Raw genomic sequence first — 8209 nt, 5'->3', positions numbered from 1 at the left:
AGGCGGGCCGTGCAGGTGAGGGCGGGCGCCGGGAGCGCAGGGCCGGTGGCCCGGGGGAGGGACCTGCAAGTCCCGAGGAGGGGCGGCCGGACCAGGTGAGCCCCTGGAGCAGGTGGGCGGAGGCTCTTGGAGGGTGGGAGGGGGCCGTGGCGAGGCCGGACCCGGCGCCTGGAGAGGGGGCCCCGCGCGCCCCCGTCCTTCTTGCCACCCGGGTCACCTCGTGGGATACCGCGTTCCATTCTCCATGCCCCCGCTGGAAAGGGCCAGGTCTGCGGTGCCCCAGTTCAGTTCCGCTGTTGGGAGCTCTCCCCACCCTCCGGAAACCCTTGGCAGACCCAAGCTCCGGACCGAAGGCGACGTCTCGAGGCCGCCGTTTCATCCCACGCCCCCCAAAGCGAACCAGGACGCGCCCCCTTGTCCTGCCACTCGCTCTATCCAGGACGCGACAACCCCGGTCCCCGTCCGCCACCCTCCCATTTCAGTCAGGAGACCCAGATTTCTTCTCAGGAAGGAGGGGTGCTCCGCGCTGCGCTGGCTACTGAGCCGTCCCGCCCCCTCCCCCCACCTGACCTGGGAGGCAGAGCCTCAGGTGCGGAGGTCTGAAGGTGGGGCCGCTCTGGGGTCCGGTGGGCTCTGCCCTCCCCCAGGCGCAGTGTAGCCCGTGCCTTGAGGGAGCCCGTGGCTTGAGGGAGCAGGCATTAGTCATTCGTTCATTCATCCAGCCAGACGTTCATTCACCAACATCTGCGCTGTGCCAGGCCCACAGCTGGGCGCTGGGGTTAGGGGGACTCAGGCCCTGTTTGCACACTCCGGCCGGTGGTGCCTTGGGAGGCCTGGGTGGAAAAGCTTGTCCCCATAGGGCTGGCTGTACAGTAGGCGGCAGCAAGCCGGGTCTCAGCAGTGCTGCTTGTGAGGCTGATGTGTGAGAATCCCAACCTGTGACGTTGGCAGGTGCCATGCCAGCCCCTAGGACCCGTCATGACAGTGATGGAATGAGAGCGAATTCACCTGCACACACCCTGGGTGTGAATACCACTGGGCGGTGTGTAAATCCATCCCCATGCCCGGCAACACTTGGGGACCCTGAGCTGGGTCCCCATCTCCCTGTTTGGTCACTGAGTGTGAGATTTGGTTGCCTGAGAATATACTCCCATTCTGTCCCTGAGGAGTCCTGTGAGGGTGGGGCTGGTTGTGTGAGACACAGCAAATATGGAACACATCTAAACACCCCCTTTCTCACTCCCCTCCCTTTTCCTCTCCTGAGGGAGGCACCATGAGATGACACCAAGGAGGCTGGAAAAGACTCCCTGCCTCCCTCCTCCCTGCATCATGCCTGGGTCCTTTCCCACCTCTACTCACAAAGGGCTCATGGCGGGGCACGTGTCCTGTCCACTGCCATTGTGTATATGTGTGCACATGCGTGTACCTGGACACTGTGACACAGGTCACTTCTGGGATGCTGTCATCATGACTGCAGTTATCAGTTAACAATCGATGCCTAGACTATGTACTAGGTAACGTGCTAAGTACTTTACCTTATAACAATCCTGGGAGGAAGGAAATGTTACTCTCCCCTTTTTTTTTTTTTTTTTTTTTGAGACAGAGCCTCAAGCTGTCCCCCTGGGTAGAGTGCCGTGGCATTACAGCTCACAGCAACCTCCAACTCCTGGGCTCAAGCGAGTCTCCTGCCTCTGCCTCCCAAGTAGCTGGGACCACAGGCGCCCACCACAACGCCTGGCTATTTTTTGGTTGCAGCCGTCATTGTAGTTTTGGCGGGTCCGGGCTGGGGATTCGAACCCGCCACCTTAGGTGTACGTGGCTGGCGCCTTAGCTGGTTGAGCTATAGGTGCCGAGCCTACTCTCCCCTTTTTAAAGCATCTGGAAACAGATGCTTAGAGAAATAGTTCCCTTAAGGTGTCCAGAGGTTCTGGGCAAATCCTGGATTCAGAGCCACGTCTATTGGACTCTAATGAGTTTCTCTATTACTGCCCTGAGAGGTCATCCGCCTCACCTAATGGAGGTGTCAGTCCCAGTCCCTGAGGCCTTCGATCCCTAAGCTCAGAGTCCAGGGGAACTTGTTTCAGTGACAGGTGGAAAAACTGCTCTGCTCTGAGCATCCATGCTTCGTGCTGTTCTAACATTGTGATTCTCCTGCTGCAATTTCATGGTTGGCCCTTTCTTCTCCTCGAGGCAACACAGACTCCCCTCCTCTGCCAATCTCACTGTTCAGGCTCCTCTCCCATCATCAGCTGCCACCTCAAGGAGCCTTTTGGGACTGACTGACCTGCAAGATCTGATCACTCCTTCTTTTCTCAGCTCTTTCAAGCTACTTTGCATTTTGTAAATGTCCTTTCTCTTATTTAGGCTCCAGAACCTATTGAATTAAAAACTGGCACGCAGTAATTTGTATATGGGAATCACATTTGCCCTGTTTGCAAAAATCTGTGTGGAATAAATTAGTGAGCTTTAGGAAATAGGGAGCCCTTGAAGATTAGGAACCCAAATATTTCTCTTTTGAGTTGGGGAAACTGAGGCCCAAGGAGGGGATGTACCACAGAGGGGTGGCTGTTCAGTTTTCACCTACTTTGGACGGGCAGCAGATGTCAAGCCCTCACTCTGGGGGCTGACATTCAAACAAAAGGAGGCTGAAGGCCAGGAGTTGAGGCTGTAGGAACCTGACCTATGAGTTTTGGGTCTGTTCCATGACCTGTGAGGGGTTTTCTGTAAAACCTGGTTAACTGATTACTTGTTAAGGGAAGAGATAGAGGCTGCAGGTCACTGCACTGTGGTCTAGTGAATGACTCCCCTGGAGTTATGCAGTGTACAGCCTGAGCAGCAAGCCATTGCTGTGCCACCTATGTCACACAGGAGTTGAAGGGAGGCAATGGCAGGATTTTTGTGCTGCCAGGAAAATCCAGGTATAAGAGAAAATGTAACAGGTCTCAGAAAGAATGAGATAAATCTGCATAAGGTGGTTTCAAATAGGTTACTACAAGTTCGCAATCTCTGGGGAGATAATCATTTGCACAGATAGGAATCATTATCCTGCCCCCAATCTAGCCAGTGGCAGAGAGGTGCAGGCAGGGATAGGGGAGGATTCAGGAGTTCTATGTAGGAAATGTTCGTTCACAGTGCAGAGCTACCCACGGGGCAGAGGAGGCCAGCAAGTGCTAGAGTTCTCTAAGAGGTGGGTCATAAAGGCTAGCAGAGTTTGAGTAGAAAGGAGGTAACTGGTGGGCTTCCAGGTGGGAGTAACAGCTTGAGCAAAAGCTAGGAGGTTGGAAGGGAAGAAGTATATGTGTAGGTGTAGAGGGGCTGCAGGGGGAGGGGTGAGTGTGGGCAAGAGGGGCCTAAGGGTGAACATATCTGTCTGGCCAGGGTGGAGGGTCCCCAGAGGTGTGCAGTGGGCTAAAAGGAGCTCCAGAGTGTATGAAGAGCTCGGGCATAGTGAGATTTGGGTGTTTCAGCTGATCCCTCTGCTTGCTACGTGAGGGCTTCTGGGAAGCTGGAGAGAGGCCAGCCAGGAGAAGCTGCCTTTGTTGGAAAGGTTTTGTTCTAGTTCCTGCTGGTTACTCTGCCCCTCCCTTCCTCTGCACTTCCCTATGGCCCTCCCTCTGCACCCCTGCAGGCCAGCCCAGTGCAAAGAGGGAGGCCCCAGGTCTCTGGGGCTGGGCAGGAACAGAGCAGGCAGCCAAGAGGCTGAGAAAGGAATGTTTGTAGAGACAGAGCTGAGGCCGCAGGGCTAGGCCTTCTAGGCTGGAGGAACCAGTTTATTGTACTGGCAGGTGTTGGCCTCTGCTCCAAGGGGAGTAGTTGGCGGGCTGGTGTGTCTCAAACCTAGTCATTTGAGTCAGTAAAACACTGATCCTACAGTGTGAGATTGGGAGGGGATGCTTCTAGATACTCATCTTCAAAGCCTTCATTAACAAGGGGACACTGAGGCCTAAGGAGGGATAGATTATCTGCTTGGCATCACAGAAAAAGGTAATGGCAAAACCTGGGTTTCCAGAGCCATGGGCCTTGCTCTGCTGAGTCAGCTTCTTTTTTGGCTCATTCTGGAGGTGGATATGTGCCCTCACACCACCCCAAAGCCAGACCTTCTCCTGTGCCCCTGGCTTTGTGCCTCTCAGGGTAGGGACTAGTGGCTGGATCTCTCAGAGGAAGTAACATTTGGGAGCTTGGAAAGGGGACCAGTGCTGGGATTCTTAAGATTTGGGGAGGTGCCAGGGGATTTGAGGCACGACTCTGAGAAACTCACAGGCCTAGGGTACCAGTACTTCTTTGCTATGTATGTTGGAAAGGATATCACTTTCTGTAAGGAGATTGCAAACTCACCATCTCTGGTCTCCAGGAGGAGGGCCAAGGTCAAATCAGGCACCAATGTCCAGACTCCAGGCTTCCTAAATGCTTTTCTGGACTGGGCTGTGCTGGAACTTGGGCATGTCTCATGTTCCCATGCAAATACACTGGCCTCTATGGAGTTACCTGCTGTAGCAGCAGATCCAGTGGGCCCAAGCCCGAGAGCCTTTGCTCCCTCATAGTTCTGGTGTCATTGCATGAGCCAAAGATGGTGCACCTCAAGCAGAGGTTCTACCTCAAGCATGTGACACTTGGCCTGGGATCCCTTATCCCCCATTGGAGGCCCCTGTGGCTGGCTAGTGTTTGGGAGTCCAGTGGCAGGACACAGAGTGTGAGGACATGGCTAGATCCTCCCCCACCTGCCCCTTGCCTGGCCCATGTCTGCATCTGGCCAGAAGGTGTGATGTTTTCTCACATACATCTTAGTGTGTTGTGACATCATGGCTGGAAGAGGCTTGGTGATTTTCCAGTCCTACTGTTAATTCCGAAGGTTGGAGGACTGAGACCAGAAAGGCAAAGAGTTCTTCCTGAGGTCTGACATGGTTTCTCCTTCAAGGACAAAGAGTGTGAACTGCTGGGCTTTGGGGACTGGGACGTCCTGGTAGGACTCAGCTGCCTTTCAGGGATTCTCTGAGATTCAGGCTTGGTTGAGGGATGACAAGACCAGGGGATAGCATCCTGGGAATAACCTGGGTCATTTCTTATATGTAGCCCTCAATATGCGTTCCTATGCAAAGGCTTGACAGCATCTTTTTGAGGTAAGGCCAGTATCATTCCCATTTTATAGGTGAGAAAACTGAGGCCCAAAAGGCTTATGTGTCTTATTCTAGAATCACAACTAAAATCAGAAGCAAAGCTGGAATTAGAAATTAGGTCTCTTCTGTTCTTGGAGTTAACATTCCTAGGAGTTAAATTGTCCTACAAAGCAGATGCCTGGCTCTGGCCCCAATTGACTTTGAAATGCCCTGCCCCCACCCCATGCTCTGTTTCCTCACTTACAAAGGGTAGAGGGAGGGAGAATTTGGGGGTCAGAATGAGTTTCAAGTTTTTTCCAGCTTTCACTCCGCTTCATCTTCTTTCCTGGCCTCTCTCTCTGCAGGCTTTACTGTGCCGTGAAAGGGCCTCACCTGCTCCCAACTCTCACCTCAAGTCCATCTTCCCAGACAGTGGTTGAGGATAGGGAGATATCTGGGGTGCTGAGGACTTGGTTGTGGAAAGCATGTGCTTCCCTGGGAGTCCTGAGTCCCATCTATTGTCAGATCTGCAGCCAGGAGCCCTGTGGGAGGGGAATGGCCAGGACCCCAGGGGAAGGGTTGGGGGAGGGAGGGGGAGGAGAGAATGCATAACAAATGAGTTGGGAAATCAAATGAGATCTGAGCTCCCCACCCACTCCCTCAAATCTCTCTACACTCTCTCTTTTAAAATTCCTGTTTTCTAAAGAGAAAGAAAATGCTAAATTGCACCCCCTTTTGCAAAGGAAATGGGAGCCTTAGTGAGTCACTCCGGAGGTAAATGCCACCTCCAGGGTCCCACGTGTGCCTGTGGAGGCCTCCACAGCTGTGTGGCCACCAGCCCCCACAGGGTACTTGTGTGAGGAGGGTGGACAGGGGGCATGAGCCTCCTGCTTGTCCACGGCTCAGGGGTGGGAGCCGCTTCTCAGAGGTGGGTCCCTCACTTTCATTCCCCCTGCCAGCCTGCTTCCTCCAGATTGGCCCAGGGTTGCTTTTGTGAAACTCATACATACTTGTAGGGCCACTGCTCAGGCTGAGGCCAGGCTGGGAGCCTGTGTGGCCGAGGTCAGGGCTCAGTCTGAGGCTGGGGCTGGGTGCAGGGTATGGCATGTTGGGTGTCTGTCTATGGCTAGAGTCGGCATAGTGTGGGTGAATTCAGAGTTCTGAGGGGGGTGTACTCCACACAGGCCAACGCTGGTGGAAGCTGCCTCTGCCTCTGGAAACCAGGGTTCTTGGGTGTCAGGCTGCTCTCTCCACTGGAGTCTTGCTGAGGCTTTTCTGCAGGGCAGCTGAATAGCAGAGGTTGGAGGGGACCACCTGTCAGGGGAAGGTGCCTGGGAGTGTGGGAAGTCTCCCCTCTCTTTGGGAGGGTCAGCCTGTTTATTAGCAGACCTGGAGCATGAGAGGCCAAGGAAAAGGTGCGCCTCTTCCCAGATGACCCGTTATTCTGGAAGGCGGGGAAGTAGCTGTCTGTTAGCTGGGATGCCAAACAAGGGTTGGAAGCAAAAATAGAAACGCGTTGGGCTCTGTCTGGGAGGGGCATTGAGTTCTGGTGGATCTGAGAGGCTTCTTCTGAGCCGTCTGCTGCTGACGCTGTGTTTGCTCGGCTCTGGGTATTTGCAGAGCACATCACGTCCTGCACTCCTGCCCTCCTCAGGGAGAGACCTAGGTGTGCGGGATGTGGGACTGTGAGCTCGTGGGACTGGCAGCTGGAAGGCTTGTTCCAGGAGTCTCAGAGATTCTGAGCATCTGTGGCCCCCCCACCCTTCAGTCACCTTTGACCTATTCTGGATTGTTCTGGATTGGTCCAGATCACTACCCTAATTGATCAAAACTCCCTTTGGCCCTGTTGTAGCCCCACAGCGGCTTCCTTCTCTTTCCCTTGAGCCTAGTGCGTACCTTCCCCCCACCCCCCACACCCCGGGGCTTGTCCCAGCTGAGCAACTCTGAAATCATCCCTTGTGGTAAAAAGAGCTATTTTCAGCGTTCCCATTACTGCCCAGTGTGTGTGTGGTGTTTATCCCTTGCAGCCTTTTTGTTTTCTTCTTGTATAGTATAATCTGGAGCAGCAATGAGAACATTATCCAGCCCCGCCTCCGGGGCCCTGGCTGGAAAGTCCTGGCACTCTGATTTGGCACCAAATGGAGGGGTCTGGGGACAGAAGCAGCCCTGGGCCACATCTTTGCTCAACAGCAATCCTGGAGTGGCAGGTGGCACAAATGCAGTCACCCATGTGGGCTCACATTGGCCCTTGCTGGTGGTGGGTTTGGAGCTGCCCCTTGTTGCTGTTTTCTTCAGGCTGACGGTAGCCTCTGATGGCCTTACCAAAAAGACAGTTGGCTCTGTGAGGCAGTGGTCTTTGAAGAGTCCTCGGCATCCTCTGAGGTGTCTATGATTTCAACCTGGCATCCCTGTCACCTGGTTTGGTGCCTGGATGTTGAGCCTTTGCTCTCCACTCCCCACAAGGGGATCCTAGGATGAGTGGAAGGAGCACCCCTGCCACCCTCCTGAGGAGCCTGCAGGTGGCAGAGCCTGTCAGGGTCACAATGGCAGGTGCTGTGGACACTCCGTTCAGAGGGAGGAGAGATCCTGCTTCTTATGGAGCAAGAGTCTGGCGGGACATGGGGGGACATCTGGGCCTTAGGAGTAATGTTCCAAATAATTCAGAACTGTTGGGAGCCTAATTGGCAGAGCAAATGAAAGTACAATAGATAGCCAAAGCTATTAATCACTAATTATCTCCTAAATAAGGTAATTAATGGGTATTTAAATGGCATATTTATGACATACCAGCAGGTCTTCAAAAAGCACATCTTTTCCAAAGCAACTGGTTTGGCCAATTGTGTGCCCTGCTTGCAGACTGGGGCTCTAACCTCCACTCCCCCCATCCTCGCCCCAGAAACAGGCAGCAAGTCAGTTTTCCTTTCTGAGCTTCAGTTTTCTCATCTGTCAAAAGGGATCATAAGCTTTTCTTTTCTTTTTTTTTTTTATTGAATGGAAACTATGTACATTAATGCACTTCTGGGGTACAGTGTGGGGTTTTCACATGCAATCTGAAATACTTCCATCAAACTGGTCAACACAGCCTTCATGTCATTTTCTCAGTTATTGCTTTAAAA

At 53.5% G+C, this 8209-nt stretch overlaps 1 protein-coding gene across 1 annotated transcript in view; it reads left to right on the top strand.

The window, feature by feature from the left end:
- Positions 1–6: 6 nt before the first annotated feature.
- Positions 7–8209, top strand: part of PITPNM3 (PITPNM family member 3) — a 102874-nt gene continuing 94671 nt past the window's right edge. Inside the window, exon 1 of the mRNA XM_012810954.1 lies at positions 7–15. The gene's annotated coding sequence lies outside the window, so the exon portion shown is untranslated. The remainder of the gene's footprint in view (positions 16–8209) is intronic.

Source organism: Otolemur garnettii, unplaced genomic scaffold, assembly GCF_000181295.1.
Source record: "Otolemur garnettii isolate 467f Iridium unplaced genomic scaffold, OtoGar3 scaffold00145, whole genome shotgun sequence".
NCBI lineage: Eukaryota > Metazoa > Chordata > Mammalia > Primates > Galagidae > Otolemur > Otolemur garnettii.
Note: the sequence above shows the minus strand (reverse complement) of the source record. Positions and strands in the feature narration are given on the sequence as shown.